Consider the following 18,424-nt stretch of genomic DNA (forward strand, 5'->3'; position numbering starts at 1 on the left):
AATTATTCAATATTGCCCGTGGCTAATATTGCTCTTCTTGTTTTCTACTCCAAAGGCATCCAGTGATACTTGTCAGTGAATTTTGAACACAGTTTACATCCACATATTCTTTTCTATTGTTGCACTCATGAAAGATATGTGGGAAGTAAGCTGAGGCACCAAATACTTCACTTCTGCTTTTGCTTTATCAGGAACTGGAGATATGGATGCTGACTTTTCTGAACTGTTCAATCATCCCAAGACTCTCCTGCTTACTGTAAAAAGTTTATGTGACAAAAAAATTGAAGTTTCCAATAGTTTCTATAGCTCCGACTGCCTCTTATCTGAGGTAAATCCACATTGTGAATTCTAAAACTGCAAGTCTTATAGCTTATACTTGATTTTTAATTTTTAATTTCTGTTAAAGAATTAGGTTTTTTATTTCTAAATAAATGCTTATTAGGACTCAGGTTAGAAAAATATTTTCATCCTATATAAACATATTTTAATGCTACATATCATGCTAACATAATAGCCTACATTAACTAAAAAGAAAAAATTACAGCAATGAATGACATTTTTGTTGTTCCACATCCTCATCAACATTTGGTGTTGTCAATGTCCTGGATTTTGGCCAATCTAATAGGTATGTCATAGTACCCCTGTGAAGTTTTATCTCATTGTTCTAAGCCACAATTTTATCTTCCTTTTATTAATTCTTTGAACCAAGTCACACACTGGAATTCCACTGGCTGAATCAGCCTACAATAATTTTTTATTGGAGTATAGTGTTCAAATTATTTTTTTCAACAGGAATGAACTCTCAGGTTCACCACCATTCCCACTACCACTTATTATTTTATAATTACCTCAATTTATTAATTGTATTCATATGCTATGTCCCTAAAGACATTTGATTTTAAAATCACTGTGAGTTACTTGGGCTTTGATATAGTAATTGTTAGTTACAGTATTATTTAAGGTTCTCCAGAGAAACAGAATCAATAGGATATATATACATACAGGAAGATATTTATTTTATGAAATTGACTTATGCAATTGTGGGGAAAAGCTTCAGAGCAAATTTTAAGGCTGGAAATTCTGCTAGAAGTTGATGTCACAGTCTTAATTCTGAAGACATTCTAGAGGGAGATGTTTTCCATTATAGGAGACCACAGTTTTTTCTCTTAAGGCCTTCAAATGATTGGTGAGACCCATGCTCCTTATGATGCATAATCTCTATTACTCAAAGTCTACTGATTGTGAATCACAATTTGAATGTTATAATTGTAAAGCAACTTCTAGAATTTTTTTCATATAAACAATGTTGCGTACTCTTAGTCAAAATTATTTAACAGAAAACCCTTGCCAAAATGCTAGAGGATCATTAATATGGGTAATTATCTAATAATATTTGTTAAGAAAAATGATTACATATGCTATATGTAAAATATAATTATTTAGATTTGTAAACATAACAATGGTACTTGTTAATGTAGTAGTTTTCAATATAATTAATTTTAAAGTAGGGGGACAAAATTCCAAATCAAGAAATGGTGTTAGGCATCTTTTCAAAAGCAAGGTGTATAAAATATTAATAGCTTACTAATTAATGGCATATTTTGCTTTTTTCTTATTTTTTATCTTATCTCTAAAATATTTAAACTTCATAGTACTACTATACCTAATAATTAGAACACTGATAAACCCAAAGCCATGTCACTCCAAACCAAAGTTAGCCAATTAATTTTTAGTCTTAGCAGATGATTTCTATGTACTAAGGAATGTACAACTAGGACAATATACACCAATATTATCTTTTATGACTTACTTTTCAATACTAGCTCATTAACATATTTCTTATTATAAGATATATATGTGCCTAAACCTTTTTAGAAGGTGAATAGGATGGTTTTAGAGGATGAAATTACATTTAAACTATTAATATTTTTATTATTGAACATTTTAGACAACTTCGTATTATTTATTTACAAACAATACTACAAAGAATATCCTTATACATATGTCTGCAAGAAATAAGCTTTTACATATGCATTTTATAATTGTACAAGTTATTTCATTATATATGTTCATTACAAAAAGTTTAAAATAAATCACAAAATAAAAGTACTTGGAAAAGCAATTTATTGTGACTTGAAGGTTCAAATTAATTTTGATACATTTACTGGCAAATAGTTTATTGTTTTTTACTTTGTCTCTGGCATTATAATTCTAACACAGTTACATAAAGTTCCACTGATTCTTGTTTTCCAAATTATTAGTCTATTCAACTTTTTTGTTCATGTTGTCCATAAATTCTTTTCCCAGATACCATTCTAAAACCCCCAAGCAATAGATTAAATAAATCCCCCTACCTGATTCCTATACTATTACAAGTCAAGCAATTTAATGTAAGCCTTTCTGAAATTCTGTCTGTTGAACCTAATTCTTTTTTCTCTAATCCTTCAGAATGTAGAATTAAGGCAAAAACAAAATGTTATCTTTTTCTTGATCATCTTAATTTAGAATTTATCACTTTTATTTAAAATGGTTTTACATGTACGTAGAGTTGTCAATATATCTATGATCATAAGAAACAGATACATTCAACAATTACTAATTGCATATTCTAAAAAAAGAACCTCATTATCTGTTATAATTTTATACTTCATTAAAGCTTTTTTTGTGTGTATATCATACTCTTTCTCATCATCAAAGAGTATCTGAAGCTCATTAACTATCTTGAAATGACAAATTACTTTCTTTCTTTGACTACAAGTTTCTCTCCTTTTTATCAGTAAGCATTTTCCTTTTAAGATTACATTTAATCTTTTTTACCCATTAAATGATTTACTTTTTAACTAACATGAACAACTTTATAATTAAATGTTTTGACAGTAAAAAAGCTTATCTGTATTGCTGAAGAGCATGGATATAGATTGGCTCACAAGTCTTTATCCCTAACAACACAGAAATGGAAATGCAAGGGGGATTATGAACACACAAAATAATCATTAAACTTTATTAATAAAGATGCTTTTAAGAATTTTAAATTTTAGTGAACTTGAGAATTTCATATTTAATTATTTTATTATGGTTAAATCACATAATTGAACTCTCTTCCACTGATAACAATGGAGATTATTACCGTGCCTAAATCATTTAAATATGAGAGAACAGTTCTTCTGTGGTGTCAGTAAATGATAACTCATTTTTCTATTTACAATTTTTTGCCCTATTGATATTCAGGGTTGAATTTTGTGTGGCTCTCAACAGCAGTGTAAACAGCTAAATATACCAGGTTTCACAAAATAGATCCAATATATACAATGTTAAATTAGAACCACTCAAGTTGCAAATTACACAATGAGCTTCGGAATATAGACTGGCTAGTGATAAGCAAGTCAATGTCTTCTATATTTGCAAATGGAAATAAAAGTGCAGAAATAATTCATGACAGTTTGAAATCATACATTCCATTTAGTTATGGTGGGGCTTCATTTTACAAACTTGCTTTTACTTTTTGTCGTGTCCATCTCTATTTCACTGCTTGTACAGAGGGCAGTCAATACAGATTTTTACTGACTTTGATCAGTTTCCATATCTTTTTAGTACAATTGTTCTTTCCTGGATTTTCACCACAGGACCAAGCTTCCACTAAAACTTGAAATTCTTTCATGGTAACAAAATTTTCTTGACCTTTCTAGGCCTCAAACCCAGTTATATCCAAATTCAAATGTCAATATTTGGTATATATCTCAGTTTATATATAATTTTTTTCCATTCAGAATAATAACATTCTATATTTCATGAGGATGGAATCTCTATTTCAGAACATGTAATACATGAAAATATTCAACAACGTTATGGTCTAGGACAAGAACAGAATATATCTTGAACATTGAATTATTTGTGCCTTTAGTTCAGGCTGGAACAATCTCAGATACCCATTTTAGAATACATGCCAGCTTCTTTTCAGGCAACGCCAACTTTCTTCCCTCCTCTTCCCCATATGTAGTGCAAACTTTTGCTCAAGGCCTACTATTTAATTTACTTTATTATATGCCATTTTAGGATATAAATTCTAAGATGAAGATAGGCCAACTATGAAATCTTTATGTACTTCACACGTTAACTTTAAATACACTATTCTTTTTCCAGTGTCAAAAGCAGCACTAATCTGCCTAGCAAAAAACACTTAATATGTTTACAGAAGTACAGCCATGTATCATCGCCTGACAAAAGTAATAATAATACCAATTACTGAACATTTACTTTGTGTTTTAAAAAAAGGTGCTTTTTAATAGACATTATTTATATAATCCTTACAATATCCCTGTGGCTTTATGGTTAATGTTAATCCCATTTACTGACAAGGAAAGTTAGTCTTAAGTAGTAAATAACTTGTTCAAGGTCATACATGCATAATATATTTACTTAAAGATCTAGTCCAATGTAACATCAAAACTTTAATTTCTAATCTTGTTCAAAACTGATTGCATCATTCTTTTCTCTTAAATATGATTTCTGACTAATCAATCCCTAGACCAGGAGGAGGGTTCAGGTTGCCAGGTTGCTGTTCTCCTCACTTCAACTTCTTTATCTATTGTTCTACTCGTTCTGCCTCCTTTGATCCCAGAATAAGAAGTGGGTAATGTAAAACACTGAAAGTATTACAATGCAGTAATGGAGCAAACCCATCTTAGATGTTTAGTTTTATTTGTAGATCTCTTTTTTCTCTCATTGGAAGATACATTAACTGTCATTGACCATGCTTAACACAAATGTATTTAAAAGTTTACAGCTATCTCAGATCTGTCAGAAAACAATTCTTATGATGTTTCTGGACATCTTGCATCAGCTTTATTCTGACCTAAGTTTTAAGAATGTTAGAATAGCAAACAGCATTTGAAATAAACATACTATCTGCCTCTACGTCAAGTAACAAATTTATTTAATGTGCAGAGTAATAAAGATAATGTCTGCATCCTGGGCAAAGTTTGGGTAAGTTTGCTAGTAGCCTCCTTTAAATATTGGAGTTTCCTAAACTTGGGTTTTCTCAGCTGAGACACAAAAGCTACTATGTGTCCTCCTTATAACTGGACCTGCTTCTATTTTACTCCTATGTGGGGTAGGGGTGAGGGGCGCTGATATGAACATTAAGCTCATTGCTGTGCCATGAAAAATAAATCCCTTTGTTGTTGATTTAGGAGTCCTTTATCTGCTTTCATCTACGAAACCATGGCAGGCTAACTTGTTTATAAAAAAAGGAAAATTTCAGTGCCTTCAAAATTCTTGACGAGGCATATCCCTACTGACACATCTCTGGAAGGGGTCATTATTGGGCAGGGTTCTTTTGGAAAACTAAAAGGCCTGATCTCTTCATCAAGTCATTCAGCCCAAGAGAAATGTCAGCTCCATAAAACTCTGATAATATAGGCATTCTCATTGCCATTTTTCTTTCATCCAGCCATAAGGGCTTTAAACATCCACCTTCAGACTTCTAGGTAAAAGTTAGCATGGGGTTCGGTGACCCCACATCTCCATAAGAGGCATTTCAATTCTCCCAAGAATTCTTTCATGCTCCTATTATATAGCACTGGGAAGGCAAATGAGATATTGTAGTTCAGACAGCATCTAGCTCTTCAGAAGCATATTCATATTTGTTTTTTTCACTGAAACAAGTCTATTTAATGATCCTATTTAAATAACCACTCAACTAATTGTTTGGTACTGGCCTATGAGATAAAGAATTCATAAAAATCCATATATGTCTGCATAAAGCTTCCATCACTGAAAACATTTTTCTGTGGAAGAATAAAACGACAACTGAATTAAACAGCTTATTTGCCAATTTAGTTCCTTTATATTCTGGTGCAAACTCCTTATCTCACGGTGGGCTGGGAGAGTATTGCTAATATTAAATTTAGTTTGCCCACGGAGCACAGAGGTTTATTAAGTGGGATCATACCTTTTCCTGCCTAGGAAGTGGAAAATTAGCTTAGACCTCTTTACCTTCTTTTTGCAAGTCCTGTTGGCACGTGACCTTCACTCACCCCCTATCATCCTCAGCTTTGAAGTCATGGCCAATACATTAAAATATAAGAATACGTAATAATGTGCCTGATCTTAGATTCACATCTAGATGTATATGATAGCAGACAGTGAGGTCTTCATGATAACCCTGAGCAAACGCACATAGAAATGAAGGCTAGACATAAGCAATTTTGGAGATGTGTTGAGAGGAATCTATATCTGATTTGTCATAACTGAATTAATCCAATATATAATGTTGAGATCTCTAAAAAAAAATGCTTCTCTGTTTTATTTCCACTCTACTGGGGGCCAGTGGTTTGTAAAAATACAATGCAAATTAATTATTTGAAAAACAAATTTTAAAAAAAATATATGAAATACAAGCTCAACATTTTTATCAATAGATTCAACACACATCAAATTACTGTGTCAAAATGATTACAAATATTCCCAATCTTTTATATGAATTTCTGTGCTAACTCATTGTGGTCAGTAATAAGTAGCTTCTGGAGTAAAAGCAGTCTGTGGACGATAACATTTGAGTATAATTATGCTAAAGCATTTCTGGATATTAATATTACATCCAGGGCCCCACATTGTCCCTTATTGTATAGAATATCCCAATATCAACGTTGGCTTTAAAAGCCAAGTGACTTAGATCTTTTTAAATTTAAATTTAATTATTCTAATTTGAACCTTCTTTGATATTTCATCTTCCTAATAACAGTATTAATTCTGTAAATGTTATTTTAATATTGTTATGTTGCTATTGCCTCATGAAATGTTAATTCACTTAAATGTATACTAAAGTTTAATTTCTATATCTATTGCTGCTAACTTTCTACCTTTTTTGATATCTTCTCAAATATCTATACTAATTCCTTACTTTATAGAAAAATAACTTCTTTAAAAAAACTTTATTAAACTATATATACACAATGTTATATTTCTGGATTCCAGAGTAAATCTATTTTTAAAAGTTAATTTACCAAGATGTATTACAATTTAAAAAGCAGAGATTTGTGGCTGCTCTTAATATTCTGTAGTAAAGTTTCTTTTCCCATTAGTCAAAATCTTTTGGGAATTTGCATGATCTTCAGTGTTAACAAAACTGGTTGACACTAATGATCCTAATGATTGCTAGTCATTTGATTCCACGTGAAAGACCCTAGATTTAGGCATAGTACTATCAGAATATTTAAAATGTAATTCATCTTTAATAACATTAATGAGTATTTAAAATCATGTTGCTCTTTTATACTATTTTTTCATACTACCATCAAGGATCTTTTTGGTTATTATTTTTTGCTTCACTCTCTAGTTCTGTAGCTAAGGAGCATTACATTTCATTTCTTTGTCGCATTTAAAATAATGAGGATATATCAGTAGCACTAAGGAAGCTATTCCAGATCTGATTAAATCCTTGCAGATTCCCAGCCAGCTTTCTTTTATATTTGTAGCTACTATCTCTGCCCACTTAATCCTCCCATGCCATCTAATTTCAAAATGTGATTGTCATTCTGAGGTATCTTTTATATTTCATTTCTAAAGGACTATAGGCTTTTCCATCATAAAACCAATATGCACAAATGATGTTCTCTTTATAGTCCAAGTGGCATATGATTTAGGTAATAGTGAGTAATCATAATTAACTTTTTCTGTTGCTAGCAAGTTATAGCCTAAAAAACAAGTCCTCATTAATAATAAAATGTGTTTCTTAATTGACGTTTTATGTCATCTCCCAATAATACTTCTTAAAATTTTGCAACTCGATCATTCTAATAATATCTCTGCCACTCAACTAAAGTGGGATGTTAACTTCTTTTTAATATAAGGAAAGTGAAAATCATATTGAGTTAGGTTTAAAACTAAGTATTTGCATTTAAATTTGAGAATTTGCATATGACTTGAAACTATTTTTTCATTCAATTACTCATTTGCTAAATAAACAAACAAGTAAATTTTGGATTGCCTTTGGTGAATCTGAGGAAATAATATGGGTATGCAGTTAACATTAGAAGATATATAAAAATACAGTAAGTATGCCAGTTTGTTTATTTGCTTTTTGCTTCTGAGATTTCAATAACTCTTCTATGTGTTGGGAATACCCCAAAGTATTAGATTGAGTGGGATGCCGCATAATTTAACAGCACAATGTGGAAGTAGAAGCCAGAAGTTGGTATTCTTCATGCTAAGGATTAGCCCCTGGATACTGAACCTACATTTTCTCAATTCAATATTTTAACCTAGGACTTTGGATCTTGAATGAATAAAACACCAAGAACAGCAGTGAAATTATTCACTCCTGCAGTGGCACTAAGAGTCCAATGCCGGCAGAGCCAGTTGGATCCTAAGGGCCTGCCACTCTGTATACTAGGTTCCAACCCTCCTTCCCAGCCTACCTTGGCTCCTGCCAATTTTACGAGCCTGTTTCTACAAAGTTCCCATGGATTCTATAACTTTCCTGTTGATACAACAAAATAAAAATAATAGAACCTGGACCAAAGAAAAATATCTTCCTCAAAGGTATTGAGGTAAGCAATCCAGAAATGCAATGGTGGTTCTAATCTAGTAAATCTTCAGAAGACATCATGCCTTCCAGCTTTTTGTTTTATAATCCTAAATGTGTGTGCCTGATCTGCATGGTTCCAGTGGGAACTCCATTTTTCAAGCAGTAGAAATAGAAAAGAAGAAAGAAGAGACAAGGTGTCTTTCTCAATGGCCTCGAGAAAATGCTGCATAGCCCTTTTCCTTACATTCCAGTAGTCTTTTCTACCTTTGTCCACAGCTTAATTGTATGGTCATCTCTAAAAGCAATGGAGGCAGAGTGGTATAAGTAGCTTTTATTAAGAGCCAATATGTGTCCTCATTTGGCCTCCCAAGTATATACTTGCCATCTTTTCTCCACACATAAAGAACAGGCACTTCTTGCCCAAGAAAGACAAAGAATAACTTTATTCAGCTCCTCTCTGCAATGTGCAATGCTCTGCACCATGAAATGTTTTAGATTATTGTGGTCAGGTGATTTATAAATAAAAATATTTGTCACCTACACCCTCACCATCTTTAAAATAATAGAGCATATGAACAGAATAAAAGCAATTAAGGAAAACAAACAACTTCACAGTAGGCCAAAGAGATACAGCTCAAAACACCCGGAAGTTATATGTCCATACTAATTATTAATTGTTTCTTGGAAAGAATGAAAAGACTTCATTTTCTGTCATTACAATATTGGTTAGCTCATGTGACATCTCCTGTTTCTATTTATTAGGAAGAATTCTCTTGTCCATTGCTCCCCAGGGTCATTGACTTGTCTTACACGGAAGTTCTTTCTTGTCTCTTACCTTCCATTGCATCTTCTGAATTGAACATAATGGAATTATGCCCTTCAGATTCTTCATATGGTGTAAATTTGTGAATCTGGGAATTTTTAAGAGTTGAAAATGTCAGGAGGTTGTGATATCTTTGGCAGTACAATTGTTTTGAAACTTAGTAATCTGATTTATTATGTCTAGTCAGTTCTACATGCAGGAAATTACAGTCAAAGATTTTAGTCTTTTCAAGTTTTGAAGTCAAAAGACTGATTTTTCACTTCATGATATATGTATTCTCTTTATCCTTCTATCTTAATGTAATAATGCATAGATTGAGTCCATTTGAAAAAAATGGGTTGGATTTGAAGGCAAGAGGCTTGATCCAGTTTCTGCCAGCAGGCTTCTTGTCTATTATGTTAAAGTATCAGTGTTAACTCCCATTAAGACTACTATTTCAATCCCCCACTACTTGTACCTGTGTCAATTTCAGGTGTGGATGCATTTACCTTATTCTGTCCTACAAGCCTCTAAACTACAGAATCATAGTCAAACCGTGCTGTACGTGGAGAGTGCTTCCCTTAGTAAATCCGTGTTCTCTTGTTATCTCTGTTTAAGGACTGGAATTGTTAATCTGAGTTTATCTTTAATAAGAGATAACTAACTGCAAGTACCAAGAAAAAAGTTCCACAACTATAGGCAGATTCTTTTCTCTTTCTCCTAATGCTACAACATTGGGCAAGCATAATTAAGTCATCAGTTTTCTAACCTTTGGTACCTGAAATCTCACTGTTCACTTTCCCTCTGTTTCAACTTAATGCTGCATAATTGGGTTCTCTTACTTTCAGCATACTACTTGCAGTCACCATATTCAGTGCCAGTTAAGATCAGATTTGGTGGTTTTAAAAATGAGAAAAGATTATATCCCATATAAAATTATGAAGGTATGCAATCTGGTGCTGATATAAATTGGTTCCCTTAAAGTTTGAAAATATTCTTTACTTTCTTTGCAAGCCATGAATTTGTTTCTGCTTTTCCTGCTTAAGTATATTATATGAATACGTTCTATTAAGTGTAATAAAGCATAAAGAGTAAATTTACTCCTCACATCATTTTAAGATGTAGTTTGGGTTAACAAGGACTTTGAATTTTTTTTTTAAATGTTGATAATGTAATCATTTTTAGGAATTTGTAATAAGAAAGGCAATTTATTTAAATTCTATATACAAAAATGCATTGATTGGTACTTTAGAGACTAAGCTTCCATTATCCAGTAAATTCAGTTTGCAGAGATGTGTCATAATGGATTTGAGACCTCACGTGATCTTACCCTTGTCTCTTTTCTCAGTATCTCTAATTTCCATATCCTTTACTCTAGATCATTCATGCTGATATCTTAATTTCTCAAACATGTCAAGCTCATTTCCACCTCAGAAAATATTCTCTCTTTCTTCTTTTTGCCGGAAACACTCTTTCTCCAGATCCTTAGGCAATCCTTCATTCAGGTTCTAATGACCATTCTTTCAAATATTGCCAGCTCCCTTCATATCTGAGACAATTTATGTTATGATGGACTCTTTTACTTTCTTCACAGATTCACTTTAAAAGGATACAATTTTTTTTAAGTTACTTGTTATTTCATCTACTAGTGTTTAAACTCAATGAGCAAAATGATTTAGTGATTCTTTAGTGTGTAAGACAGTGACTGGTACATAGTGGGCAGTAAATTAAATATTTATAGAATAAATAAATGACTTTCTGGGTAGATTACTTGTTCTGAAAATAAGTCAAGGAACTTTCTCCCACAGAATTTCCCATACTTAATTTGCTACCACCCAATGCTTCAGAGTTCTACTCTCGTACCTCATTCCAAACTTAATCTATTCATACAATCACTTTATACTAGATAGTTGATCTTTATTACAGTGCCTAATTGCATCCTAAACTAGTGGTAACTGTTAATCATCAACAATAGCAAAACATTTAATGAGAACTGACCTCTAGTTCTTTGGAAATGTTATTCACAGAGGCTGCATTCCAAGACTGGCATTACTGAAGAGGATACAAGGAGGTACTGCAGTCACTATTTTTATCAGTTTATGTAACACATGTGGTTTACTTCCAATATTATTGCTGTCAGTATGTTGGATAACATTTATCTTTCTCAAAATCATATTGTTTTTCTTCTGAGGTTGTGAACATGACTTTTAAGGAATTGTGTCATCATTTTAAATGTTATTTATTAGAATTGGAGTTTTCCTATCTTCCCATAATGGTGAATTTCAATGTATTTATATTTGTCCTGAAATTTATGGCTAAGCTTTGCTATGGCCAAGCTATAGCAAATAAGATAAACAGAAAAGCTGCATACGAAGATAATTTTAAAAAGAAAGTAGAATGTAGAAAAAGCCATACTACTATAATTCTGTTGTTGATTTTAAGTTAAGAATACTGTTTATATATAGATCCACTGTCTTTCCATCACAGGAAAAAGTAAAATGATTTTGGCAATATCATCAAGTTAGTATTGCCATAGAAAATGAATGGTAATGAATGAATGAATGGCTTAAAACATATGATAACTGTAAAGGAGAATTTTCATAGGATAAAAAATTACATCGGATTAAATCTGGGGAAAATATATTAATTCTTATAAAGGATACCTTATGTCATTGTTTTTGATTTTCCTGTTAAAAGGAGAAATATCTCTTTCACCTTAAACATTAATTAAATTCAAAACAAAAGATAAAGCAAAATCTTCTCTGCAATTAAATAGGATAGAGATTCGGTTAGTAATATAAGAAATTAGGCTTGCTACTGGCTTTATATTTTTCTTAAATAATCATTACTTTTCCAAGTACTGCATAGTGTAGGAGACACGCAGCAATGCTTATATGAGAGCATTCCTTTTTATTACCTTTCTTTATTAGGACACTGGAATTTAATGAGAACATTTGTATGTATAAGATGACTTCTTTCTTTGTGTTTTGTGTGATTCACAATGAAGACAATGCTTGGTAATTTGTTATAGATAGTTTTGAGCCTGTGAAAAATTATATAACATGTAGAATTCTTATTTTTGCTGCTTTGTCTTCTAAAGTAAATTTTTAAAAAATACTTTTTAGTCAAGTTCATTACCAAGCTCTTTCTCTTTGAGACTAGGAAAAGATATTTGTAATATAGAAATATGGATTTTCTAACTCAGAGAGTGATTCTGAATTTTAAAGCAAAGATGTTTTATAAATAGATCCAGTGTAGATAAAAATTGAAAATATTAATATTTTGAAAATTTTATTTAATGCTTTTGAACCAGTCATTGAAATACTTTTACATTACTGAGGAAGAATTTTACTAATAACATCTATCAATATTTTTATTGTAAACTTAATGTGTTGCTCAGTAAAGTTGGATTTTATTCAAAAACAGAGAATACTTATAAATTTGTATTTTTTGAAAAAATCAGAGCAATATCACTTATTCATCACACAGATACATTATGGTGTTTTTAGCATTCATTATGTCTACTCTCAGGGAATTATTTCAGAATGTTCATACACTTCTTGAGTTTATTATGCCAAGCATACAAATGCACTTACAAGCCTTTCCAGTCCTTTGAACTGCCATAAATATGCACACACACACACACACACACACACACACACCCCTCCACCACTACCAACTATACCACCAACAAATACTCAGGGAATTTTCTAGCTGAGCAATCCAGGCTGCCACACTCTTAACTCTCTGCATGCTGACATACAGTAAGACATATCCTACACATTAATCTTTTTTATTACTTTTTCCTGTAGAAAATATGTAATGGGAGTTAATACTTGCATTTGTAGTCCATCTCTCATTTTCTCACACATTTTTAAGGAATTATCTGCATTGTTTACTTTGTATCTCTCTTGAATCTTTACCCTCAATTTCTTTAATGACTCGTTCTTTTAGGCTTAACATGACAGTGTCTCATATCTTAAAATAGTTCTCCCTCAAGTCTAAATTCATCTTAAGTCACTTTTTGTAACACTTTCCTTCATTTTACTGTCTTAAAAAATACCCTGTGCTCATTATGCTAGGTAATGAATTTTATATTTTCCTTTATTTTGATCCATATGTGAGATATATTGAATTCACCACAAATTCATCTCCCTGCTGTATTTTAATATTCAACCTGTGAGTTTTTTAATTTCAAAATTTGATTATGGAACACAGAATGAATAATCCAGAGAAAAAATACAATTAGATGATCAGGAAAATGTGTGTGTGTGTGTGTGTGTGTGTGTGTGTGTGTGTGTGTGTGTGTGTGTTTAGAGAGTGCCCAATTAGATGATCAGGAAAATGTGTGTGTGTGTGTGTGTGTGTGTTTAGGGAGTGCCCAACCATAGTTTATTGACAAATTATATGAATGAAAGTCTCTATTCTATTTCCTCAATGGCTCTCAAAATCACAATAAGATATCATTTTACCCCAGTCACAATGGCTATTATTAAAAAGACCAAAAAAAAAAAAAAAAAAAAACAGATGTTGGTGAAAATGCAGAAAAAATTGGAACTCTTACACACAATTGATGGAAAGGAAAATTAGCACACTCTCTATGGAAGAAAGTATGGATATTTCTTGACGAACTAAAAATAGAACTACCATTTGATCCAGCAATCCCATAACTTGGTATCTACTTAAAGGAAAAGAATTCAATATATCCTAAGGATGCCTGCACTGATATGTTTATTGTAGCAGCTTTCACAATAGCAAATATATAGAATCAACCTAAGGGTCCAGCAACAGATGATTGCATACAGAAAGTGTGATATATTTGCACAATGGAATACTACTCAGCCATAAAAAGATCAAAATCATGTCTTTTGTGGCAACATAGATGGAATTGGAGGCCATTATTTTAAGTGAAGCAAGTCAGACATGTAAAGACAAATATAGTACATTTTCATTCATAAGTTGAGAGCTAAATAATGAGTATACATGAATGTAGAGAATGGAATAACAGACAATGGAGACTTGATGAGAAAGTATTTAATGGGTACAATTTAATGAGTAATGTACAATGCACATTACCCAAGTGCTGGATACTCTAAAAACCCTGACTTCACCACTATATAATCGATGGATGTAACAAAATTGTACTTGTATCCCATAAATTTATATATATATAAAGAAGAACATCATAATTTGAAAATGCTATAATAGTGCTGTTTGTCATTCTTTATAAGAACATAGTCCAAAATATTTGTTAGTAAATTGAATTAATACTTTATAAAAGGGTAAAATTTGAAAGTGAGATTCTCCATGTCATATCCATTCTACTTATTTACTGAGTGCCTATTAAACTGTCAGAGGATATTTTGTGTACTATTCATATTCCAGTGATTAACAAGAACAGACCAAAATAAAAACAATCCTAGTATTAAAGAGTAAATACTTTATAAACCTACTATAACCTATAATAAAAAGTAAATTATAAAGTATTTTGGAAGGTTATAAGTGCTAACATAGAAAAAAGACACAAAATAGAACAGGATAAAAACAACCAATAGTGCTGGGTGCTCAAATTAGCCTTGAGATGATGACAATTTGGGAAGACATCTGTAGGAAGTTCCAGAGATACCATATCAGTATGTAGGGAAGACTTTTCCAGGCAAGAGTTGTGCCAATGCAACAGCCCTGAGGTTATAGCATGACCGTTTTGTCAAGGAACAGCAAAGTTGTTAGTGTGGATCAAGTTGAGTGACAGTCATAGGGGGCGAGGTTAGAGAGAAACAAGTGCTTTGTAGGACCAAACTTAGAAATTGCCATCTTCCAGCAGCTCTAAAAATGAAATGAAACCAGTCCTGGTTTCCTAAGAAAACTTCTGACTTCAGAAAACAAAGGAGTTTTTGTACATAGTTATATACCTACCTACTTCTTGTGTTTGTGTGAATCTCTGGCAAACATGCTCTAAGACCTTACATATAACCCCTTTTATATATAAGCTACAATTGAAAATAACCAACAATGCAGCATAGAGACTTTCAAACACTGCATCCCACACAGGTCACACATATTAAGGACACACATGGTTACTTTATCAGGAGTCTTGGTCTGTGAATACCATATTCTGGTCCACATGTGTTGATTCATTGGTTGACATGTGTTGGCTCCTGGGTCTGGTGCATACAGTGTGGGCAGAGACTCCTTATGTTTCTCCTGCCAATGAATAATACACAGAAAGAGTTGATATACAAATAGAAATCCAAAAAATATCAAAGGCATTATTAATAGGCAGCAATAGAACAAAGTTTCACAGTACATTTGATCTGTAGTAAAATATAAACTGAAAAACGGTGATCATGTGGTGTGCTAACCTATTAGGCTCTCTCACCCCAGTGTTTGTTATATATATGTATGTGTGTGTGAATATATTTTGTGTGTGTGTGTATAAATATGACACACTCCACACACACCCTATCTCTTTTTTATGATGGCTTTGAAATGGTGAGATTGCCATATGAAGAACAAAAATCTCAGTCTAGGAGTGGAAGGCGTTATGTAACTTATGAGCAATTATCTATGACAACTTCAAGTTGATCAATACACAATTTTGGCATTCTAAACAGGCTCTCTTCTGCCATGTCTTGTGGGTATAGTTCAGAAATACTAAATATTCTTTATAAGCACAGAAAGGGTCTAATGTTTGACAAAATTGCCTTCTCCATGGGATGTAGTGAGAAAATTGGATGAGAAACATATATATTTGCTTTCTATAGAAGTTAATTTATTTATAATTATTTTATACTCTATGGAGGTATTGTGTTATATTCTAGGGATATGTGTCTGTCTAGATGAGAAGAGATAGATTACAAAATATTAGCAAAATACCAATAAAATACTGTGTGTTTTTATAGGAATATTATAATAGAAGACAGTTTTTATAGTATTATTTATTATACAATAGAAGACTGTCAGATATCGCTTCTCGGCCTTTTGGCTATGATCAAGTGTAGAAGACTGTCAGATAAAAGAAGTAGCAATAGTTGGAATTGTCCACGATTCAAATGAAAAGAGTGAGAAATATATTAATAGGATGGTATTTTTTTACAAAAAAATATTTTGGCATGTAGAACAGGATAAATCTTGATATTTTAACAAGATATGAGATATAACTGTAGGAACAACTTAGAAAGGAAAGAGAGACACATCGAATAGGCAGTTGTTTGTATTTTTTTTGAAAGGAAGAGAGAGCAGTTAGGTTAAAAACTTAGACAATAATTATCTACACATTTTAAAAATACAATAGATGATATCATAGAACAAAAATAAAAATAATACTCATTTAAATAGTGGACAATTTAATATAAAAATAGTAAAAACTTTATCTCTCATGCATTAATTAGTCTGAGCATCTGTACTTATAGTTAATTCACCTTGAGTGTTTTAGCACAAGGCAGACTGTGAGGGAGTTTTGTCTTTCTTGGAGCTCTCTTATTGATCTCAGTTGGAAATTTTTTCTTGCACAATAAAAGACATTGTAAAGGACAATGGATTTTTATCTTACAAACTACATTATGGAGGGGGGAGGATAGAAAGAAGAGGAGGGCACAGAGGAAGGAAGGAAGAGAAGAATGGAAGAAAAAAATAAGATTGTTTAGGATGGAGTTATTTTAGATTAAAAGACTAAAAGAACTTGGAGCTTGACAGGATCCTATAACAAAAAATAAAATAGAATAAAATAATTCCCATACAAGACATTTTGGAAGAAGTTGAGTATGGATTAGATATGAGAAAATATTAGACAATTTATGTTAAGTTTGCTATGGGTAAAATGTTATTATTTTTGTTGCAATGTAGGAAACTACTTATAAACATGCTGAAATGAAAGTCATGATATCTATAAATTTCTTTAAAATTGTTTGTAAATAATATCCCAGAATGTGGATAATTCTTAGATTTAGCTGAGGGGATAATTGCATTTTTCTTTTACTTCTAAGATTTTTGATAATATATTTTATTATTTCATTCAATATTTTATTATTTTGTATATTATTTAATCAAAGAACTAAAAGTAGACTTACCATTCGATCTGGCAGTCCCACTATTGAGTATCTACACAAAGGAAAAGAAGACTTTTCATCAAAAAGACACATGCATTCGAATGTTTATTGCAGCACAATTCATAATTGCAAAGATGTGAAATCAACTCAAGTGCCCATCAATCCATGAGTGGATTAATAAAATGCGTATATGTATCCCATGTACTACTTAGCCACAATAAAAGATAAATTAATATCTTTTGCAACAATCTTGATGGAACTGGGAAATTGATTTTTTAAAAATTTTTGTTCTATGCTTACTAGTTATGTTCACATATATTTCTTGACTTTTATGAATCACCTTTTAAATTATTATTATTATTATTTAGGTATGTCTCAGTTATATATCATAGATTTAGGTGTGATGTGTGAGATATAAGTGAAAATATTTTTTAATAATTAACATTTTCTTTAGGAGAGAGATGTTTCATAGCATATATTCATTTTCTATTTATTGTTAATGCTACTGCTAAGCAAACAACCTTATAATCCACTGAATTAAAAGTCATTCATCAGCATTTGGGTCAGCAGAGCATATTTTCTCCTATGGGCTGTGTTATTTCATGCTTCTGCAGTCAGCTGTAGGAGAGAGAGTCAGATCTACTAACTTTGAATGTTGTCCTTTATATAATTGTGAGCCAGATTGCTGCCATTTGGCAAATATTGTCTATCATCTTTCACCATGGTAGCCCTTACAACTGACTTTATTTCATTGTCTCATTTTATTGCCCAAATCACAAAGGCTATCCATATTAATAAAGATGGAGAAATTATTTCTCTCTCTGATGGTTGGATCTGCAACATCACATTTTAAAGGGCATTTATACAGAGACAGATTGCAAAGAACATAGCTACAAAGAGAAGTAATGTATTGGGATCATTTTCAAATTAATCTATTACTGTCTTAAAATTATCATACAAGTTTATGTTATGTTTTCTGATATTTAATGATTTTAAGAAATCCCCGCTATTACAGAAGAGAAAATGACTAATTCATTCCTGCTCTCA

This window comes from Microcebus murinus, chromosome 13 (assembly GCF_040939455.1).
Source record: "Microcebus murinus isolate Inina chromosome 13, M.murinus_Inina_mat1.0, whole genome shotgun sequence".
Classification (NCBI taxonomy): Eukaryota; Metazoa; Chordata; class Mammalia; order Primates; family Cheirogaleidae; genus Microcebus; species Microcebus murinus.